We start from the raw sequence: 24863 nt of genomic DNA on the forward strand, positions 1-24863 counted from the left end.
ATTAAGCCAAAACTAGAGGTGCACACATTTCTTTGCCTTTAAGCAGGGACGGGGGAGCCTGGTGGGCTGCCGTCTATAGGGTCACCCAGAGTCGGACACGACTGAAGCGACTTAGCAGCAACAGCAGCAAGCGATCTCTACATTATTCAATTCTGAGAAACATTGACATTTGGTAAAGTGAGGTTGTAAGTAATTTGGGGGGCAATGCCCTGTGGCATGGTTCACATATATTTGCAAAAGCTCACTGTGTGGGGGGCATTTGCTGGACACAAACAGTGATAAGATGCAAACTGTGTTAGTTTAGTTTGGAGAGATTGGAAGGGGATGTGTGTGTGCATGTACACTAGAGAGTGATAAAGAGAGAGACAGAGAGAGAGAACAGGGTGGAGGGAGGAATGGAGAGAGAACTCAGGGAAAGAGAGAGGGAGAGAGAACTCACAAACAACATAGGGCGACATGAAGTGTCAAGTGAACAGTATGGAAAGATCATAAGAGAGGACTGGGTTGCAGTGGCTGAGATGACCATGTACCGTTCTGCGGGGACATGAGATGTGAGCTAGTCCTTAAGTGAAGCTACAAGGCACTCCAGTTTTAGGAAGTGGATGTCTGAAGTAAGAAACGGTGTAGGCACAGGAGGCAGTGATGGTAGTTATATTCAGTTGCTTACTGCCCCATTTAGAGCAAAATACTAAGACTTACCCAGTGAAAGCAATATATTATATATAGACAATTTCAAGTGACCCAAGTGAAGAGCTGGTGTCTGCCCACTCCTCTGATCAGAAGATCTGTTCACATTTTGCTGTCACAGTTGTGATGAAGTAGAGTCTCCACGACCTGCTGCTCTCGGAGACTTCTGAGTAGCTGAGAATCATGGGATTCTGCTTGCTCTCAGAACCATGGGATTTTCTTCACTCTGAGAACCATGGGATTTTCCTTCCTTTGATTAGTGGAACATTGCCCCAAACTGGCCATGAGATGATTTAAGTTATGCTTTAAGTGAGTTCTCAAATGCCAGTGTTTTATAAATTAAACAGAAGTGTTTTGTCCCTGAAAAAGAATTAGGGATTGTTTGTCTCAAATTAATGTAAAAATGGGTAAATGTTGATCCATGTTTAATATTTCCCTTCACATATTTTTCTTATACCTGTGGTGCCTATCATTGCTTATCTGCTAGCAAATTCCAGTAGATAACAAGTTAATGATTATTAGCAAACAAATATTAGTGGAAACCCGTGAAAAGTCAATTACATTGAACTGATATGTGTGTTTGCATGTTCATGTTAATAATTTCATCATACTGTCATATTCCTTGAAATCGTTCTTGATTTACATTTGGAATGAAATATATCCATGTTATGTGATCCTCTGCAAGGAGCATGGTGTTCTCTGAAAAGAGTACCATAGTTTCCAGAAGCTCCTTCAATTAAATTTTATGAACTGTAGCCTAAGAGATAAGCTACCTCCCCTTTAAATGGAGAAGTAAACTTGGGTGATTTTACCATGCTGTAACATATGCCACGCCCTCTATCAGTTCATGGAGAAAGAGCTGGTGAAGCAGATGGCAGTAGCCAAGTGGATCCATCCAACCAAGGAGAAAGTCAGCTAACGAAGACAGTTGTCTGACTTAACACAGAAATGGTTTCTAAGCACAATGACAGCATACACTCAAATTCCAACTGGAGGAGATTGTGCTTGTGGAGCTATGAGAGACACTGCTGGTGCCCACTCCCTATTCTCTAAAGTCGATTCCACAAAGTCCCCAGGCTGGAGTCTAGTTGCCCAGAGACAATCACTGATTGGCTTTCTTCTCTCCCTGGACTCCCTTCCTCATTGCACTTCCTGGGGTTACCTGAATAAACACTGTTCACAAGTCCTTATCTCAGGCTCTGCTTTTGAGGAATTCAAGATAGCACAATCCTTGGAGTCATCCAAGGGAAAATAATAATTTAAAATATGTACCTATTAAAATACTAATGCGGCTTACCTGGTGGCTCAGACTGTAAAGAATCTGCCTGCAATGCAGGAGACCCAGGTTCGATCCCTGGGTCAGGAAGATCCCCTGGAGAAGCAAATGGTTACCCACTCCAGTATTCTTGCCTGGAGAATCCCATGGACAGAGGATCCTGGTGGGCTAGAGTTCATGGGGTCACAAAGATTTGGACACAGCTGACGCAACCGAGTACACATTCAAAATACTAATAGACTCTGTTACTGAATGTTTACTATGTGCCAGATATTGTATTGAAATATCTTCTTACAGTAGTATCTTATCAAATCTGCACAGTAATCATATGAACTCCATATTGTTTATGCTTTTTTAATAATAAAACTAAAGCTTCAGAGGGTTAGCTCACTTGCTCAAGGTTACTAGTAAATGACAGATCTGGGATTCAAACCCAGATCCTTTCTGCTTTTTCTTCTAGAAGCTCATACACAAGTATGATTTAGTCATTCATATCTTCATTTCACTCATAATTTTAACAAAACTACCCACCCTCAAGAAACATCTTTGTAACAAATATAGATTTAATAAGAGTCGGAAAGGATCCTGTGTGAGGGCGTTCATCCTCCAGATAAGCTGTTCTCAAGGTGTATCCTTTTAATCTCAGAGGAAACAAAAGTAGAGCCATTACACAATTTTTAAAAACCAAGCTTAAGCTGATACAGATTTTATTTTTATCCTGGGGATCTCAGTTTTTGGGGCTTCTTTGTGCTCAATTGCTTAGTCGTGTCTGACTCTTTGTGACCCCATGGACTGTGTAGCTTGCCAGTCTCCTCTATCCATGGAATTTTCCATTCCACAAGAATACTGGAGTGAGTGGCCATTTCCTTCTCCAGGGGATCTTCCCGACCCAGGAATTGAACCGGAGTCTCCTGCATCTCCTGCAGTGGCAGGCAGATTCTTTACCACTGTGCTACCTGGAAAGCCCTCTCATTCTTTTCTTGAGTTTATAAAGATTTAGTCATTAAAGAGTTTGTATTCTTTTTTTTTTTTTTTTAAGAATTTTTTGATGTGGACAATTTTAAGGTCTTTATTGAATGTGTTACAATATTGCTTCTGTTTCTCACGTTTGGTATTTTTGGGCCATGAGGTATGTGGGATCTGAGCTCATCAACCAGAGATTGAACCTGTACTCCCTGCATTGGAAGGAGAAGTCTAAACCACAGGACTGGCAGGGAAATCTTAAGGATTTGTTTTCTTATGTAAGTTTCCAAACAAGTATTGGCTTGATTCCAAGACCCTTCTGTGGTTCAGAGAGGCCCCCATCCCCAGTAGCTCTGCTGACAACCACGCTGACCTGAGTGAATGCGTCCAGAGGCCCAGTGCCCACCCCATACCAGAGCAGGCTCACGTGAGCTGGGTGCCCCAGCTGCCTTATTTTGCCTCATCTTTAAAAAGTGAGGGTTCTCTGATTGTTCAGTTGCTAGGTCATGTCCAACTCTTTGTGACCCCATGAACTACAGCATGCCAGGCTTTCCTGTCCATCATTTCCCAGAGTTTGCTCAAACTCACGCCCATTGAGTTGGTGATGCCATCCAACCATCTCGTTCTCTGTAGCCCCCTTCTCCTCCTGCCTTCAGTCTTTCCCAACATCAGGGTCTTTTCCAGTCAGTCGGCTCTTCACATCAGGTGGCCAAAGTATTACAGCGTCAGCTTCAGCATCAGTCATTCCAATGAATATTCAGGACAATTTCCTTTAGGATTGATTGGCTTGATCTCCATAGTCCAAGGGATTCTCAAGAGTCTTTTCCAACACCGCATTTCCAAAGCATCAATTCTTTGCACTCAGCTTTCTTTATGGTCCAACTCTCACATCCATACCTGACTACTAGAAAAACCATAGCTTTGACTAAACAGACCTTTGTTGGTAAAGTAATGTCTCTGTTTTTTAAAATGCTGTCTAGGTTGGTCATAGCTTTTCTTCCAAGGAGCAAGCGTCTTTTAATTTCATGGCTGAAATTATCTCTAACCTTGCTCAAATTCTCCAGAGATTCCGTGCAGGTTTTTTCTTCCTTATTTCACAAGTAAGATAGGAACACATTTTTGCCTGAATTCACACACAGTATACAGAATAAAATGTGACGAAGCCCCACATCAGCCACCCCAGCACCTTTCCCCCTCTCTTATGTGGAGGTTTCCACTGTTACCAGTTTAATGTATATCATTCCAGTCCTTTCCTCATACAGGAAACCTATGTGTCCTGGTGGCATGCTATCACAGAACCCTCAGGATCTACCAGCTTCCAGAGTATGAAGTTATCTTCTGTGTGTTTGGGGGAAATGGAGCCTGTGGCAAAAGAGAAAGTGAGTTACTAATTGGATTTATGGCCATTACTCCCAGAATAGCCCTCTGCCCTCGGTAATCTCGAGAGCGGTTCAGATAGAATCTCTCTCTGTGAAGGATCCAGAAGACTCTGTAAGGAGAAAGCTGGCACGTCTCCTGCTCACCCAATAAAAAGTCAGATAGTTATTAAACTGTCCCTGAAGCTACTGTGATTTACATTCATTTTAATGGTTCCCTTTGTAGAGCAGTCCCTTTAATGGGGGTGCCCTCCGGTTCCTATTGGTTCCATTTAAAATAAATATTACACCATCTCCAGCTATCCAGCTCTCCTTTCATGCTTTGACCTGCTACAGAAAGTACAGTGACTTGATATTTCCCTCTGAGAAACTCCCACATGTTCAAGGATGCCCAATACCACAATATTTGTGTGGCAGAGAGGTGGAGGTGGTCCAGGTGCCCTCTTTGGGGAAATATAGATGTGTACTGTGAAGTGCAGCATAGTGCTCAGAAGCCAGGAGCCAGATGGATAGAAAGCTCCACAAGAAGAACTTATGATCTTTGGGAAAAAAAAAAGAAATAGTGAAATGTTATGTATACAACTTAATGTGCACCCCTCTGAAAGACAATACTATATGTATATTCAAGAATGCGTATATACACACACACACACACACATATATATATACATGTATACACACACACCCAAGGACATGTACCAAACAGAGTAGGGTGGTGCCTCTAGTGGTGAAAGAAATGGGGATGGGAGATTGAAGAGAAAAAGTGAAAACTGCAACGGACACAGCTCTTAAAAGGAATGATGAATTAGGATGATGCTAATATTTAACGTTCTGCCCCTGAGAGGTAGTAGACAAATCAATAACAAATGAATCAAAGCACAAAATCACCTGTCTTTCACTTTCCTTTAAATTTCATTGCCAACAAGCATTCATAGACCACCCCCCCTCTAGGTATGTGACATGATTTTGAATTCTGCTCTGTGACCATGGACAAGTTGCTGCACCTCCGTGAGCCTCAGTTTCTCTAATGGTAAGAGAAGTAACCAAAGGGAAGAGGAAAGGGAAAATGAGCAATAGTACTATGTAGAGACAGTGTTGTAGGTTTTATTAAGACGATGTGGTTTGTTAAGATTGACAAAAGAGGGCTTCCCAGGTGGTCCAGTGGTCAAGAGTCTGCCTTGCAACCCAGAGGACACCGGTTCCGTTCCTGATCTGGGAAGATCCCATATGCCTTGGAGCAACTAAACACGTGAGTCACAACTACTGAACCGTCACAATTAGAGCCTGAGCTTCGCAACAGGAGAAGCCACCGCAGTGAGAAACCCATGCGCCAGAGCTGATGAGTAATTCCGACTCGGGCAACTAGAGAAAGCCTGCACAGAGCAATGAAGATCCAGCACAGCCCCAAACAACGAACTAAATAAAATTATATCAAAAAACCCACACACACACAAGGTAAAATCTGAGACCTGGCATAGGGTGGGCCCTGGTGAGCACCATGGTTTCATCTCTGGAGGACGAGACCACAGTGGAGTCATGGAGAACTCTTGAACATCCATTCCTAACTGACCTCCAGGGTTACAAGAGGCAAACACCTGTGTCTGCTGTATGACACTCAATTGTCCTCTGTTCCTATGAGAGAGGGGGAACCGGCCACAACGTGTCACCTCACAGTTACCAGAATTAATTTGGTGTTAACTATCCCAAGTGCCCTTTCTCCTCCTCCACTGCAAAGCTGCGGGCCTGGTCAAAGATGAACCCCCCCAATCTGAGACAGGGTCATTCTTCAGACTATCGGGTGCCTAGATAGAAGGCTAGGCTGCCAAGATGAAAGAAACCGAAGAAGGAAACCGGTGAAGAATCCAATAGCACAAATCTCTGGACCAAGTCTGCAGTGAGCATGAGGTCTTGTAGATATAAAATCTCACCAAGCCACACAGAGGAGCTGCTGCAGGAGATGGGGATGGAGGATCTCAGGTATTTCAGGAATTTATATTTCAGCAGAGACAGAGGGAAAGTCCATGCATGGACTTGCAGAACAGAAGAAGCTTGTGTACCATTCATTCATTCACTAAACGTCCTGTGAGCATTGACTATGTCCTGACCACCGTGCAGTAGCACAGAAGATATCTACAGCAGGAGAAGACCAGGGTGGGATGATTTGAGAGATCAGCACTGAAACATGTATATTCCCATATGTAAAATAGATGTCCAGTGCAAAGTCGACGCATGAAGCAGGGCACCCAAAGCTGGTGTTCTGGGACAACCCAGAGGGATAGGGTGGAGAAGGAGGTGGAAAGAGGGTTCAGGATGGGGGGACACGTGTATACCTGTGGCCAATTCATTTTGATGTATGGTATAAACCGTCATAATATTGCAAAATAATTATCCTCCAATTAAAGTTAATTATTTAATTTTTAAAAAAGAATAAAAATTAAAAAAAAAAAAAAAGAAATAGTTCCTGCCTGACATGAGTTCATATTCTGGTGAGGGAAGCCAATATTTAAAAAAATAAATAAATAAACTAAAATCAAACCAGTTGCAGTAAGAGAGGTGTATAGGCTGCTGTGCTGTTCTTAGTCACCCAATCATGTCTGACTCTTTGTGACCCCATGGACTGTAGCCCACCAGGCTTCTCTGTCCATGGGGATTCTCCAGGCAACAATACTGGAGTGGGTTGTCATGCCCTCCTCCAGAGGATCTTCCCAACCCAGGGATCGATCCCAAGTCTCCCACATTGCAGGCAGATTCTTTACCCTCTGGCCACCAGGGAAACCCAAAAATATTGGAATGGGTAACCTATTCCTTCTCCTGGGGGTCTCCTGCATTGGAGGAGTGTCATTGGATTCTTTACCAGCTGAACTACCAGGGAAGCCCAGAAGTGTATATACTCAAAGTATATTAAAAGGCAGCAAAGCTGGGGACTCTTTCTAGTGGAGATCAAACCTTTTGGAGATTTTCTAAATCCTGCTCCAATTTGGAAATCTTATGCCCTGTCTCTGGCATTATAGTGTCTGTCACCTTAAATTTTTATATTGTTGCAGGTTTGAAGATTTTTCTGCATTTTCATGGAAATCTGGGATGTGAAAATAGAAGGATTCTACAAGATCATCAGAAAGAAGCATGCTAGAAAGCCAACTGATGTTGGAAAAGTTGAAATCTTCACATAGAGATATTAAAATCTTCTGTGAAGTTTATTAAAATATGTGAGACTGATTGAGCAAAGGACAGTCATTTTAGTGGAAAAGATAGCTCTTCCGGAAACATTCTCAGAGATATTTAGTAGCTTAGTGTATGGAAAAATTTGCAACTCAAATCGGTGATGAGAGGCTGGGTCATTCCAAAAATGGTGTTGAGTGTCATTTGCAAAGATATCCATTTTGCAAATGGATTACCACTTGCAAAAATATGATACATCTCTCCTACCCCATATCAAATTAATTCCAGATGGACTAATAATTTAAATGCTTGCAAATAATCCTCAAATTTCTGGAATAAAATATGGGTGACTATTTATGCAACCTGAGTAGAGAAAAATTTCCTAAGAAGAATCACAGGGAAAGAAAGCTTAAAGGATAATGTTGATAGATTTTCTTCCATGTAAAGACAAGATGTACAGTGTCACTGGTGCTTTGATTATTAATAGAAGCCAAGGGCAGGATAGTTCAGTAGACCCTGTGCAGATATTAATACTTTAACATTGAGAGAGTATGTGTGTATGTATATGGGTATGCACATGTCTGCGAGTATGTCTTTTCATTTTTCAACAATGCTTCTGTCAGTTCAGTTCAGTCGCTCAGTCGTGTCTGACTCTTTGCAACCCCATGGACTGTAGCACACCAGGCTTCCTTGTCCATCACCAACTCCCGGAGCCTACTCAAACTCATGTACATTGAGTCGGTGATGCCATCCAACCATCTCATCCTCTGTTGTCCCCTTCTCCTCCCACCTTCAATTTTTCCCAGCATTGAGGTCTTTTCCAAAGAGTTGGTTCTTCCCATCAGGTGGCCAAAGTATTGGAGTTTCAGCTTCAGCATCAGTCCTCCTAATGAATATTTAGGACTGATTTACCTTAAGATTGACTGGTTGGATCTCCTTGCAGTCCAAGAGACTCTCAAGAGTCTTCTCCAACACCACAGTTAAAAAGCATCAATTCTTTGGCACTAAGCTTTCTTTATACTCCGACTCTCACATCTATACGTAACTACTGGAAAAACCATATCCTTGACTAGATGGACCTTTGCTGGTAAAGCAAAGCCTCTGCTTTTTAATAAGCTATCTAGGTTGGTCATCACTTTCCTTCCAGGGAACAAGTGTCTTTTAATTTCATGGCTGCAGTCACCACCTGCAGTGATTTTGGAGCCCAGAAAGATAGTCTCTCACTGTTTCCATTGTTTCCCCATCTATTTGCCATGAAGTGATTGGACCAGATTCCATGATCTTAGTTTGCTGAATGTTGAGTTTTAAGCCAAATTTTTCACTCTCCTCTTTCACTTTCATCAAAGGCTCTTTAGTTCCTCTTCACTTTCTGCCATAAGGGTGGTGTCATCTACATATCTGAGGTTATTGATATTTCTCCCAGCAATCTTGATTCCAGCTTGTGCTTCATCCAGCCTGGCATTTTGCATGATGTACTCTGCATATAAGTAAAATAAGCAGGGTGACGATATACAGCCTTGACGTACTCCTTTCCCAATTTGGAACCAGTCTGTTGTTCTAATTCCAGTTCTAACTGTTGCTTCTTGACCTGCGTACAGATTTCTCAGGAAGCAGGTAAGGTGGTCTGGTATTCTCATCTCTTGAAGAATTTTCCTCAGTTTGTTGTGATCTACACAGTCAAAGGCTTTAGCATAGTCAATTAAGCAAAAGCAGATATTTTTCTGGAGCTTGCTTGCTTTTTTCGATGATCCAACAGATGTTGGCAATTTGATCTCTGGTTTCTCTGCCTTTTCTAAATCCATTTTGGACATCTCAAAGTTCACGATTCACGTACTGTTGAAGTCTGGCTTGGAGAATTTTGAGCATTATTTTGCTAGCGTGTGAGATGAGTGCAATTGTGTGGTAGTTTCAACATTCTTTGACATTGCCTTTCTTTGGGATTGGAATGAAAACTGACCTTTTCCAGTCCTGTAGCCACTGCTGAGTTTTCCAGATTTGCTGGAATATGGAGTACAACATTTTCACAGCATAATCTTTTAGGACTTGAAATAGCTCAACTGGAATTCCATCACCTCCACTAGCTTTGCTCATAGTGATGCTTCCTAAGGCCCACTTGACTTCACATTCTGGGATGTCTGGCTCTAGGTGAGTGACCATACCATCATAGTTATCTGGGTCATGAAGATCTTTCTTATATAGTTCTTCTGTGTATTCTTGCCACCTCTTCTTAATATCTTCTGCTTCTGTTAGGTCCATACCATTTCTGTCTTTTATTGTGCCTATCTTTGCATGAAATATTTCCTTGGTATCTCTCATTTTATTGAAGAGATCTCTAGTCTTTCCCATTCTATTGTTTTTCTCTATTTCTTTGCATTGATCATGGAGGAAGGCTTTTTTATCTTTCCTTGCTATTCTTTGGAACTCTGATTTCAAGTGGGTATATCTTTCCTTTTCTCCTTTGCCTTTCACTTCTCTTCTTTTCTCAGCTATTTGTAAGGCCTCCTCAGACAACCATTTTGACTTTTTGCATTTCTTTTCCTTGGGGATGGTCTTGATCCCTGCCTCCTGTACAATGTCATGAATCTTCATCCATAATTCTTTAGGCACTCTATCTATCAGATCTAATCCCTTGAATCTATTCATCACTTCTACTGTATAATCATTAGGGATTTGATTTAGGTCATACCTGAATGGTCTGGTGGTTTTCCCTACTTTCTTCAATTTAAGTCTGAATTTTGCAATAAGGAGTTCATGATCTGAATCACAGAATAATGCTTGTGTATTTTTGTGTAATAAAAATAGAATCATGTTGTTCTTACAACAAATATCTAGGGACTCAATTTTCAAAATATTTTCCTCTTAACTAACCTCTAAAACAAGCAAAACATGAAATTAAAATGCTTACTCCTGGGAAGAAAAGTTATGACCAACCTAGACAGTATATTCAAAAGCAGAGACATTACTTTGCCAACTAAGGTCCATCTAGTCAAGGCTATGGTTTTTCCTGTGGTCATGTATGGATCTGAGAGTTGGACTGTGAAGGAGGCTGAGCACTTAAGAATTGATGCTTTTGAACTGTGGTGTTGGAGAAGACTCTTGAGAGTCCCTTGGACTGCAAGGAAATCCAACCAGTCCATTCTGAAGGAGATTAGCCCTGGGATTTCTTGAGGGAATGATGCTGAAGCTGAAACTCCAGTATTTTGGCCACTTCATGCGAAGAGTTGACTCATTGGAAAAGACTCTGATGCTGGGAAGGACTGGGGGCAGGAGGAGAAGGGGACAACCGAGGATGAGATGGCTGGATGGCATCACTGACTCGATGGATGAGAGTCTGAGTGAACTCCAGAAGTTGGTGATGGACAGGGAGGCCTGGCGTGCTGCAATTCATGGGGTCGCAAAGAGTCAGACATGACTGAACGACTGAACTGAACTGAAAACAAGCAAAGACTAAAGTTGATATGTCTCTCGGTCATGGCTCAAATGGTGAAAAATCTGCCTGCAATCCAGGAGGCCCAAGTTCAATCCCTGGGTAGGGAAAACCCCTGGGGAAGAGAATAGCAATCCACTCCAATATTCTTGCTTGGAGAATTCCATGGACAGAGGAGCCTGTGTCCATAGGGTCACAAGGAGTCAGACACGACTGAGTGACTAACACTTTCACTTTCTTTCCTGGTCAATATAGCTCTTTCATATACACTATGATACCGTTTTTCAAAATAACTCAAGTAAAGACTTCACTTTTATCTCAATATTAGTCAATGAGGATATGGGGACTCAGAGTGGTTTAGTGACTTGCCCAACATCACACAGCAAACAAGAAGCAAAACTATGAACCCTGCATTGGTACGTGAATTCTTAACCACTGGACCACCAGGGAAGTCCTCCATATTGTTTTTCATAGTGGCTGCACCATTTGTCATCCCCAACAACAGTATAAAAGGATTCTCTTTACTCTGGATGCTTGCTGACACTTGTCTTTTTTTAATAAAAGCCATCTGAACAGGTTTGACATGATATCTCATTATGGTTTTGATTTGTGGAGCAACAGCTGATGAATAAGTGTAGGGCATTGATTGTGATAATGGTTTCCTAGGTATATAGTTATCTCCATACACCCCGAGTCATATATGTTAAATAACTACAGCTTCTCTTATATCAGTTAGATTTCCATAAAGTAGGTTTAAGACAAATAAATAATTTAAAGGAATAGGTAATTTAAATTCATGCACAGAAAACTGTGGATTTCCCTAAGAAGCTATAAAGTCTAGAGCCATAACTCTTTATGCTAAAATACGTTTACTTTGTATTACCAATTGAAACACTTAAAATCGCTTTATTTTCTCCAAGAACCAATAGGTGGGAATAAGTTTCACACCATTGGTTGGTTGTTTTCAAATCAAAGGAGCACAAGTTCTCATGAGCTACACAAGGACCGGGATCTCATCAATTTTAAGTCACAGTTCCAGCCTGAGCCCCCAACATGGTAGGCACTCACAAAATAAAAATGGGTGGATGAATGCAAGCCTCCTATTCTTAGGAAACAGAAAAATGCTTGCCATTTTATTTGGCACAATTTGCAGAAAGGGACCCTCTTTATATTAGAGTGACTGAAAATGGAAAATTGCCTAACTGTTAAGTCACAGCGGATTATTAAATGTATTATAGTCTAGACATGCTCTAGAGACAATTAAAATAACATTACAGAAGTCAACCTAACAATATATCACTTGGATGTTTTCAGTTTCAAGTAACATGAAACACTGGCTGAAACTGACTTTAAAAAGAGGGCTTTTATTTTCACACATCAGGAAGGCCAAAAGTGGGGAGGGCTATCCTTGCATATCGTGAGATATTTAGCAGCATCATTGATCTCAACACTAGCAGCACTTGTGACAACCAAAAATGTCTCCAGTCATTGCCAAATGTTTCCATAGAGTGGTGGAGAACCACCATATTAGAGGGCTATCTAATCTTCTCTTTTAAATGATACCTCTACAAGGTAAACTCTTTCTAACTCCCCATGTGCCTCAAACCTTCAGTGGAGTCTATCAGACACACAAAGGATTTACCTGAGTTGTTTCTCTTGGGATATTCAAGGAGTGGGTATGCTTACCCTGAACATGATTGGGAGCTTTGAATGAAATTTCAAGGGCTTAAAGGGAAGGAGAGTATTGATCAGTTGACTGATCAATCAATAGAGACACACACACACATACACATACATACATAGAGAAACTAGGAAGACATAGAATAAGGTACAAGGATGCTGCCTCTCTAGCAACCATTCCTCTTCTCAATGCCTCCCTCATTGGTTATCTGACATGTGGTTTGTCTCTTCCCAGCCCTGGCTCTGAAGGATGCTAGTTGCTTAGGCAGGGTAATCCCAAGTCTCTTGTTTTAGTGATTAACTCAGGAGTGGGCCAGTCAGAGCACAGCTCAGAACTCTTGTTCAAAAGTGAAGAGAAGTGATGCTCTTTTTCCCCAGGAAGATGGACGTAAGAGACTGCAGCCCTGGTTTTGCAAGTGTGAAGAAGCCAGTCTGAAATTGGAGCCCATCAATAACAAGAGACAACCAAGAATGACAGAGATGCTGAGCAGAGAACTGATGAAGCCAGGTACCACAATCCACACAGCCTGCCGCTGATCTTCTCCTTCGTAAAACCCCCAAAGTCCTTGTTACTATTTAAGCAAGTTTGAACTGAGTTGCTTGCTACAGAGGTCTTCCGACTAACATATGATAGATATGATATATTAAATAAATGCCTCTGAATATATACATAGATGCACACATATGCATAATTGGGTAGTGAACATGCATTCATGTGCACACATGTGTAATTTAAAGATCTAGAAGGAAAAACATCAAATGTTAACGGTGACTTAGATTGTAGGGGTGCAGGCTACATTAATTTCCCCTTTGTGCTTTTCCAAATTCTCTATAAAAAACACACATTAGTTTTGCTAGCAGAAAGAAGTCAATAAGTATAATAAAGTATTTATGGGTGAAGTGACATGATCCTGGTATTTATGTTAAACTACCTCAGCAAAGTAAAGCTCAAATTCTCCAAGCCAGGCTTCAACAGTACATGAACCATGAACTTCCAGATGTTCAAGCTGGATTTAGAAAAGGCAGAGGAACCAGAGATCAAATTGCCAATATCCGTTGGATCACAGAAAAAGCAAGAGTTCCAGAAAAACATCTATTTCTGCTTTATTGACTACACCAAAGCCTTTGACTGTGTGGATCACAACAAACTGTGGGAAATTCTTCAAGAGATGGGAATACCAGACCACCTGACCTGCCTCCTGAGAAATCTGTATGCAGGTCAAGAAGCAACAGTTAGAACTGGTCATGGAACAACAGACTGGTTCCAAATCAGGAAAGGAGTATATCAAGGCTGCATATTGTCACACTGCGTATTTAACTTATACGAAGAGTATATCATGTGAAATGCTGGGCTGGATGAAGCACAAGCTGGAATCAAGATTGCTGGGGAGAAATATCAATAACCTCAGATATACAGATTACACCCCACTAATGGCAGAAAGCGAGAAGAACTAAAGAGCCTCTTGATGAAAGTGAAAGAGGAGAGTGAAAAAGTTGGCTTAAAACTCCACATTCAGAAAGCTAAGATCATGGCATCTGGTCCAGTCACTTCATGGCAAAGAAATGGGGAAACAATGACAGACTTTATTTTGGGGACTCCAAAATCACTGAAGTTGGTGACTGCAGCCATGAAATTAAAAGACACTTGCTCCTTGGAGGAAAAGTTATGACCAACCTAGACAGCATATTAAAAAGCAGAGACATTACTTTGCCAACAAAGGTTCATCTGGTCAAAGCTATGGTTTTTCCAGTAGTCATGTATGGATATGAGAATTAGATTTAAAAAAAAAACTGAGCGCCAAAGAATTTATGCTTTTGAACTGTGCTGTTGGAGAAAACTCTTGAGAGTCCCTCGGACAGCAAGGAGATCCAACCAGTTAGTCCTAAAGGAAATCAGTCCTGAATATTCATTGGAAGGACTGATGCTGAAGCTGAAACTCCAATACTTTGGCCACCTGATGGGAAGAACTGACTCATTTGGAAAGGCCCTGATGCTGGGAAAGATTGAAGGCAGGAGGAGAAGGGGACGACAGAGGATGAGATGGTTAGATGGCATCAGCGACTCAATGGACATGAGTTTGAGTAGGCTCCCAGAATTGGTGATGGACAGGGAGGCCTGGGGTGCTGCAGTCCATGGGGTCCCAAAGAGTCAGCCACAACTGAGGGACTGAACTGAACTTCAGCAAAAATGAAAGATGGAGTGAGATGAAATGAAATTGCTAAGATATTGATATTGAAGCTAGATGGCAAGTACATAAGTGTTCAGTATACTATTTGTTTTTGTAATTTTGAAAATTCACATAAAATAATGAGAGAAGAAAAAAGGAGGAAAGAACAAGGGAGAAGGAAGAAGGGAAGCTAATTAGTTAGTTAATTGGTTAGTTCATTAGTTAGCCAGGCTTGCTGTGTGCCACAGTTGTCGCTGATGGACCTGATGGCATACATCCATGGCCTAAAGTAGATGTTAATATTTCTTCAACTGTTTGTACAGCATTAACACTATAGTGCTTTGAACGTCAACCGATGTTTTGTGTCACTTATACCTTTCATCATCAATTTTCTTCTGAAATAGAAATCCAACAGTTAATTTTTCCTTCAACATGTACTTCATGCAATTCTTTTAAAAGCAGATTTTTAAAAAATCTTCTTGCTGCTGAAAGTACTTATTATAAAATGTTAGAAAGGTGTTAACTGATAAAAATAAAGCAGTATGCATGATGTGCCCTGTCCAGTAAGTAACAATAACAGTTTTCTAACAAGAGCACTCAGACTATGCCCTACTATGTAGCATCTATTTCATTTTTCATGTTGGGTGGCTAACCTAGCACTTGCTTCATTTTCCACAGAAGAAACAGAGAGAAATTGGTGGTTGCTGGCCTCTTGGATCTCCTATGTTGCAGCCTGGGCCCTGGCAGAGCTAGTGGGCACACCAAGTGACCAGCCCAGGCAGTAGTTGCCAATAGTTGCCAGTCCCCAGACCAAGAGGACGTACTGACTGTTCTGAGCCACTCACGACTATCACACTTAGTTATCACTGAGCATTCTGCATGTTTTCCTTGAAAGGGAGATATTCCTTGTTGTGTTGCATCTGGAGAGAACAGTGGAGAAAAAAGGCAGGAGAAGAGAACTGGATTATTTTCAGCCTTCTTGCAAAATTCACAGCATGTTCAAGTGAGAATTCCAACCACTGCTAGACAGCCTTGGAAGAAGTTCTTCTCTGGACGAAAAATTTCACCTAATACTCAGCTTCATTTAATGCAATCAATAATAAAACAGCTTCATTTAAACTTTTTAAAACTCAGGAAAATTACAAAACTTGACAGAAAGGTGGCATAATAGACATGAACTAAGATCACTCCAGTCAATCATGGACATGAAACATTCTCCAGCTTTTTCCAACCCTGTATGGATGAGAGGGTTGGACTATAAAGAAGGTTGAGCACCTAACAATTGATAGTTTCAAAGTGTGGTGCTGGAGAAGACTCTTGAGAGTCCCTTGGACAGCAAGGAGATCAAACCAGTCAATCCTAAAGGAAATCAACCCTGAATATTCATTGGAAAGACTGATGCTGAAACTGAAGCTCTTGGCCACCTGACGTGAAGAGCCAACTCTTTGGAAAACCCCCTGATGCTGGGAGAGGTTGAAGGCAGGAGGAGAAGGGGACAACAGAGGATGAGATGGTTGGAAGGCATCACCAACTCAATGGACATGAGTTTGAGCAAACTCCGGGAGATGGTGAAGGACAGGGAAGCCTGGCGTGCTGCAGGCCATGGGGTCGCAAAAAGTTGGACATGACTGAGCAATTGAACAGCGACAACAATGTTTTCTTATAATCCTCTTAATTTCTACAAGGCTAACAGTGATGTCCTGTCTAGCATTCCTGATTTTGGAAATTTGTGTTTTCTTTCTGTCTTTCTTGGTCAGTCTAGCTAAAAGTTTGTCTTTTGTTAAATCTTTTCAAAGAGCAACTTTTGGCTACATTGATTTTATCATTTTTAAGCCTGGGTTCCTATGGTCACCACTGTGTCAGCAAAATGTAATAACCAGCCATAAGTTTACCCAGGTCCCCTACCACTTTGGTAGAAACCAATGCAATACTGTAAAGCAATTATCCTTCAATTAAAAGTAAATAAACAAAAAAATAAAAATTAAATAAATAAAATGAAAAATAAAATATAATTGCCAATAAAACTTGTGTATGTTTAAAATAAAATCTCTACAAATGACCTATTATTACAAGTGTATACACACCAAAAAATCCTCATTCAAGGATGATGTACAAAATGGGACGGCTCCCATACCTTGTTTACGGAATGAGCATTTTGTAAAGACTGCCAATCTCTTCAAATTGTTGTATGGGTTCAGTAAAGTTAAAATCGGAATTTTAAAAAAAAAGTGTGATGTTCAGCCAATGATCGAAGAGAGATGGCATTCAACCACTTCAAGCCAGTAAGCCTTCTGTCTTCTGTCAGTGGATCTGTGTGTGTAGAAGAAAAGATTCAAAGATCAGGTCCTTCTCAAGTCTCCCCAGTCATCATTCTCCACGGGGTCCATTTGCATCTCCTCTTTGTTGGTCCAGACTAGGGCTGGCTTGAGCCCTTTCCTACCTTGCTATGTATTCAGGCAGCTCAGTCAGGAATATTTTGTTTCACTTACCATTGTGATCACAGACTGGAGCCACTGGCACATTCACACAATTGCCCCTGAGACTGTCACTTCCACTGGACACCAATACCCCTACATCCAGTGGGCTGCTTTCGACTGTGGTAGAGAAGCTGCCTGGGCTAACCTGGCAAAACCCGACCCCTGCAGAACCTCTGTGTGGATCCCGCTTGCAGTGGAGTGAAGGGGACATAGGGATTCCTAGGCCAGAACATCACAGGTTTCTGTATTTCTTTTTCTTTTTGTTCATTTAGGTGTTAGGAAACAGTACGTGTGTTCTGTTTTTTGTTATTTTTTCCTTCATGCAGACTTTCTCTAGTTGCGGCCAGTAGGAGGCTACTCTTCGTGAAGGTGCTCGGCCTTCTCATTCTGGTGGCTTCCCTTGTTGTAAAGCATGGGCTCATGGGCTTCAGTAGCTGCGGATCCCAGGCTCTAGAGCGTAGCCTCAATAGTCTGTGACACATAGGCTTAGTTACTTAGAGGCATGCAGGATCTTCCCCATCCAGGGTTCTAACACATGTCCCCTGCATGGGCAGACAGACTCTCAACCACTAGGCCACCGGGGAAGTCCAGATTCCTATATTTCTTAATCAAGGTTTAGCTGTGCTTCAAGTATAAATGCTACTCAGATTCTTTATTTCTGTGATTGGTCTCTGAGCCCTGAATGAGTTTGTTTGTTTTTCCAATTTGTCCATGCCCGTAATTGCTTTTTAGGGACAAAACTTGCCACTCAAAAATTTGTTTCCCAGCCATAGCCAGGAGGAGCCAGTAACTCCTCCTTTAGTTTTGAAAAATACAGAAGGAAGCTACTTAAACCTTAAACTTTTAATTATAGCTCTATACATTCTCCTATTTTACTGCTCGCATCTATTTTACATAATTGTAAATAGGTAGGCTGCAGTCCACGGGATCTCAAAGAGTTGGACATGACTGAGTGACTCCACTTACCTACTTACCTACTTAAGTAGTATATACATATTTTTTTAATTTTTAACTTATTATTTTATAGATTCATTTCGATGCATTGGCATAACTCACAGAATGCCATCATGTTCACATTCCTCTAAAATACTGTGCTTTTCAAAGTCTGCAAGCACACGATCCTTTCAATTTTGTATGTGGATTTGGAAGCCAACTTTGTTCTTTCCAGGTTGCTTACAGAGCTGTTCGTAAGCTTTGTGAAATAAATATACTTGTCACTATCTCAGTGGCTTCTTATAGATTCAAAGAGAGTAATCTATTACAGATTGTAAAGCAATTCTAATGTACAGAACATATTCTTGACAGGCCTTAAGACCCACACACTTACCATGGTAGTGAGTAACTGCAATATTTATAAAGCCACTTTACAGTACGTCATGGTGATTTATAATGGTTTGCATATTTGGCACCCTATACTGGATTCAGACTTTCATAATATACCTTGCTCTTTCTATAAATTTTACCTGTCATTCATATATTTAGCTTTATTTATATCTATTTGTATCTATTCACCTATGTATAATTAAAGTGAATTGAAATTACTGGCATCTATAGTCAATATCTTATGACAATCCTAGAGGAAGTCGGATACATTCTGGGTATCACAAAACCAAATGTGATCATTACAGTATAACTGTTAACATTTCTGATTTTCAAGCTATGCTAATCTTATACTGCATAAATTAAAAAAAAAAAAATGCTTTTGACCAAAAAGCGCCTAGAACAAGAACTTCCTATTCCCTAAAATTTCATGAAATAATGTATTTCCAAAACTATTAATTCTCCACCTCACAGCTATTATTGAACATACTAAAGTCATTGTGCCTTACATTCTATTTTCCACTCTGTTACAGCATAAATCAAATTGATTTGGTGTGGCCCTAGTGGTAGCACACAGTAACGTACCTGAAAAAAGAAAATGTTTTAGGAAAAGCAAAAAGAAACATGAAGAGGTGAGGGTTTTTCTTTTAAATCCACATGCAGTAATAAATATATCGATGCTACCTATGGATTTTACAGAAGTTTTTTAAAAGGCTCTTTATGAAATTCATGTCTTAGTCTTCTAAACATATTTCATTAGTGAACAACTGTTCAAGGTTAACCGAAATAAATCCTTACAGTAACTTAATATGTTGGTTCCTCCACATCAGCATGTTGTAGGCCTCATTTAGGTTTTTTTCAAAAATCAATTACATTGATAGTAGATAAGAGATACGACTCGTGGGCGGTTCCTGTGAAACTGAAGAACTGACTGCAAAGTGTATAAGAACCAGCCCAGGAAACGTGGATAGAAAATGCAGAATCTGACCATGAGAGCTATGTTTCCTCCTGTGCTGGGTGTGGGTACCAGGCACGTGGGGCGGGGGGTACCAAGCAGAGGTCCAGGCACCCACTACAGCTGCACACAGGGGCCAAGCAGAGGAGGCAGAGAACTGGGCAAAGAAACTGAGTGCATCTGAACCTTGAAGAGAAAAAACTGTAGGGAGATGTGAGAGCGATCTTTGAATATTTGATGTGTGGTTGTGGCAGGCTCTGTTCTCTGGCCTCCCCACCCTCCATTCTCTACAGTCTACCTCCTTCCTTCCTGCTCACCAAACAGATTCATTTAGGATGCCACAGAGACCCCTAGATCTCAGAAAGACGAGGCCCTACCCATGCCCCAGGTGGCATCATGATGAGTCTAAAATTACCAGCCACGTAGGAATTCCCCATGGCCAGTGACCAGTCTAGGGGTGACCATGTATCCAATCCTGGCTAAGGAGAAAGATGAATCAGGCTTTCAGGCTTTCCTCGACTTTTAAGAAAAAAAGAGTTGAATGGCATGCCTTTTACTTCTCCAGTGGCCCAGTGGGTAGGTAAAGAATCTGCCTGCAATGCAGGAGACACGGGACACTCGGTTTGATCCCTGGATCGGGAAGGTCCCCTGGAGGAGGAAATGGCAACCCACTCCAGTATTCTTGCCTGGAGAATCTCAAGGACAGAGGAGCCTGGTGGGCTGCAATCCAAAGTTTCACAGAGTCAGACACGATTGAAGTGACCAAGCACTAATTCTTTCTTTTTTTCCTGTCAGAAGGATACAGCAGAAATCACACTAAGAATGGCAAGGTGGAAAGACAGAAAACCCTTATGTATTTGAGAGCTCCACCACCTGGACTGTCTACCTGCAGATATTTAGCTTTGTGAGAAAAACAAGCTCTTATTTGTTAATCACACTAGTTTGGCATTCTGTTCATTGAAGCCAAACACACTTCTAGTTTTCATGGGAAGAAAAACACATTTGGAGTTCACATTCTAGGAGGCAAAACTGAAACCACAGAGTGCCAGTTACAAGATGGAAGATTTGGGGTCCATACCATAAATAATTTTCTGGCAAATAGGATTCCTGGAAAACAAGGTTGCCCACGGAATCAATGATCCCCCATCACAAACACAGTCTAGCAGAAGGTGACCTGACTGCCAAAGAAGAGTACTAAAGAAGGAATTTCTGTATGAGTTGGGAGATTTCAAGGTCCCTTTGCACTCTAATTACTATAATAAGGCTTTATAGTTGAAAAAGACACTTGATATTCACTAATTTCTTTGGAAGGAATGATGCTAAAGCTGAAACTCCAGTAAGTTGGCCACCTCATGCGAAGAGTTGACTCATTGGAAAAGACTGATGCTGGGAGGGATTGGGGGCAGGAGGAAAAGGGGACGACAGAGGATGAGATGGCTGGATGGCATCACTGACTCGATGGATGTGGGTCTGAGTGAACTCCGGGAGTTGGTTATGGACAAGGAGGCCTGGCGTGCTGCGATTCATGGGGTCACAAAGAGTCGGACACCACTGAACAACTGAACTGAACTGAACTGAATCACATATGAGCAAACTGACTTTAAAAAATAACAGATTAGCAGCTTTTTTTTTTTTTTAGATTGCTCGGGATTAAGAACAATGGCTTCTTGATATCGGGTCTCTCTGAGTTTGAAAATATGCAGATTTGTTCCAAGGTACTTTCTTCTTGGCATTTGTGTTGAACCAGTCAAATAGTGGTCCATGATTTGTTGCAGTGGATTGTTTTTAAAGACCAACTGTTTGAATAAGACTCTTCTAGTCAAATTCCCATTGTGAGGACACTGTTCTGTTCTGAATGAGTCACCTCATTTCTGATTGCTGAATGCCAAACAGGCTCGTCTTCAGTGGTAGCATCTCCTCACCAGCCCCCAGCCCCAGATACACTGTATGTGACTGCATAGGGCTCTGAAGAGCCTGTTAGCTTCTTCCTTTAATCATGCTTCAGGATGCCCTGAGAAGCTACTTCCATATAATATAACTTAGGCTCTGCACATGGTCAGCAGGGCAGAGGCAACATTGTTTTTCTTAATTGGGATGTAGTTTCTTTACGATGTTGTGTTAGTTTCTGTTATACAAAAAACTGAACCAGCTGCATGTGTGTGTGTATATATATATATACAAACACTTGGACCTCCCTGCCACCCTTCTAGGTCACCACAGAGCACTGAGCTGAGCTCCCTGTTTCCACTAGCTATCTGTTTTATACACGGTACTGCACCTAAGTCAATCCCAATCTCCCAGTTAACCCCATCCTCCCTCCCTCCTTCTGTGTCCACACACCCATTCTGTACACCTGCATCTCTATTCCTGCCCTGCAAATAGGCTCATCTATACCATTTTTCTTAGAGTCCACATACATGCATCAATATATATTTGTTTTTTTCTCTTTCTGACTTACTTCACTCTGTATTTCAGACTCTAGGTCCATCCATGTCTCTACAAATGATCTGATTTTGTTCCTTTTTATGGCTGAGTAATATTCCATTGTGTATATATGCTGTTGGTGGGAATGTAAATTACTGCAGCCACTATGGAGAATAGTAGGGAGGCTCCTTAAAAAAAATAAAAATAGAAATACCATATGACCCAGCAATATCACTACTGGATATATACTCTGAGAAAACCATAATTCAGAGGCAACATTTTAATGCCACAGTCTGATTACTTTCTGGAAATTCATTGTGGATTAATTTCATGTTAAGTTTGACTTACAAGATGCGACACTGAGAAAATCACTCATAAACTTAAAATTTTGAGAACATATCTGTACTCAGCTCTCACAATGTTTACTGAGCACCAGCTGTGGAAAGAGTGATTCTTTGCAAAAACTCAAAAACAACTGAAATAGAAAGCACTTTAGAATAAGGAAGATGAGAGAAGTAGCAGCAATGATGCCTTTTATGTGTTTGCAACACTTTCCTTTTCATCTGTCAGAACAGACTTTATCGTTCCCATTTTAAAGATGAGGAAGTTGAGGCTCAGAGGCATACAAATAATTAACTACAAACTGGCCAAATGAAACAGTGCCCTTTAGAGGTACAGGCCCTCTACCTCTTCTCTGAAATTTTGGGGCCACATGAGTGTAGGAACTTTTCAGACTCTAAAGAAATAATGGCATATGTGTAAGGGTTCTTTACCACTGCGCTTCTCTTGTGGCTCAGCTGGTAAAGAATCTGCCTGCAGTGTGGGAGACATGGGTTCAATCCCCGGGTTGGGAAGATACCTTGGAGAAGGGAAAGGCTGCCCACTCCAGTATTCTGGCCTGGAGAATTCCATGGACAGTCCATGGAGTAAGAGTTAGACACAACTGAGCAACTTTCACTTTTTCTTTACCAACCACTGGCGCCACCTGGGAAGCCCAACGGCCTGTATGTACTATTTATTGACTGACACGCACATCAGAGTCTGGGCATCCCTCTGTCATCAAATACATTGTGTTTCTGCAGCAAAAATGTATGAATATTCAAATTAGTGAGACAGCAACTATAAAGGGCTTCGGATCAGTTAGGTCAGGTTTCGCAGCCAAGTAACTTACATAAAAATTTTCCATTTTCGGAGTTAAATTTTGGATTTCAGAAGTTGAGAGAGGGATCCATGGGCCTGTTCCAGCAGCAGAGAGCTGGTCCATTGGGGATGGAGCGCTGAGTCATGGGAGAGTTCATGGGGATGTGACATTGCAGCCAGACCTTAAAAACTAGTGGAGTCTCAAAAACCAAAGATGTAATTCAGTAATCTACATCTTCTATAAGGCAAATCAACAAGCACTAAATGGGAGAGGTGAGAAAAAAGTTAAATATTAATTAATTAATTTAATTAAAGAGACTTCCCTAGTGGTCCAGTGGTTAAGACTCCATGCTCCCAGTGCAGAGGGCACAGGTTTGATTCTTGGTTGGGGAACTAAGATCTCTCAGGCTGAAAAGCATGGCCTAAAAAATAGTCATAATAATAAAATAAATAAACAGGAAAGGTGGTGCAGGAGAAGCACTTCCAGCCATCTCACCCTGGTTCCAGATGATGCAGGCACAGCCCTCAAAGGCTCCACAGCTCCTGGGGCTGTGTCTGACTTGCAGGTCTTCCCAGGCTTCTTCCACTTTTACCACCAAGAGTCCTGTGTCCAGAGAAACCTCCGAGCTCCAGATACACAAGGATGGTTGGTGATCCAGCAGCCCCAGGATCTGTTCTCTCTGTTGATGAAGGTCTCATTCAGCAGAGCTCAAAGCTGCCTTTTGATCCGCGCCGCTCACCAGAGCCCTCCGAGGTGTGGGCTCCAAGGCGCTGGACTTTCCCGAGTGAGTCCTCGCCCAGCCCTGGAGCAGCCAGACCCAGAGTCTACCGACAAAAACATGAGGACTTTAAATATAGAACTTGGAAACAGCAGCATTTTTTTTCCTTAATAAATTTTATTGGAGTCTAGTTGATTTACAGTGTTGTGTTAGTTTCTGCTGCACAGCAAAGTGAGTCAGTTATACACACACATGTGTGTGTGTGTGTGTGTGTGCGCACACATTAGTCACTCGGTCATGTCCAAATCTCTGTGACCCCATGGACTGTGGCCTGCCAGGATCCTCTGTCCATGGAATTCTCCAGACAAAAAGATTGGAGTGGGTTTCCATTCGCTTCTCCAGAGAATCTTCCTGACCCAGGGAGCAAACCCTGGGCGGGTCTCCTGCATGGCCGGCGGATTCTTTACCATCTGAGCCACCAGGGAAGCCCTGCACATACACATATCCACTCTTTTTTAGATTCTTTTCCCATACAAGCCGTTATAGAGCACTGAGTAGAATCCCCTGTGCTATCAAGTAGGTCCTTGCATTTTGAGTTGCATTTTTTTCTGTGTAAGTAATTTATTCTTGGTAAGGAGACTCTCCATTTGAATAACACCTAGATGGGTTATTGAGAAAAATTTTGCTGCTGGTTGACACAAAAGCATCAAGAAAGGCGGCAAATCCACACCAACGAAGCAAACTTCAGTAGAAAAACTGAAGGTTTGGGAATATCCAGATGTTTAGTGTCCCGTGGGCGCGGCCTCGACGTTGATCGTTCGGAATTAAGCTGAGGGGCTGAGGCAATGTTCTTAGAGCATTTCACACACAAAAATGTAAAGCTGGATTTAATATAGCCAAATGATAAAAGCCGAGTCCAGATAAAATTTTCTCCAGAAGAAGCAAACATGCCCGAACAACTTGGCTAACACCTATCTTTAGACATGAGGATAATACTAATTACCACCGAGTGGCTTTGTTTCCTTGTATTAATAGGGTATCGTGTGGTGTTTCCTGTGTCTGGTTTCCCAGAGCACCGACTAAGAACTGTCA

Source organism: Budorcas taxicolor, chromosome 22 (genome assembly GCF_023091745.1).
Source record: "Budorcas taxicolor isolate Tak-1 chromosome 22, Takin1.1, whole genome shotgun sequence".
NCBI lineage: Eukaryota > Metazoa > Chordata > Mammalia > Artiodactyla > Bovidae > Budorcas > Budorcas taxicolor.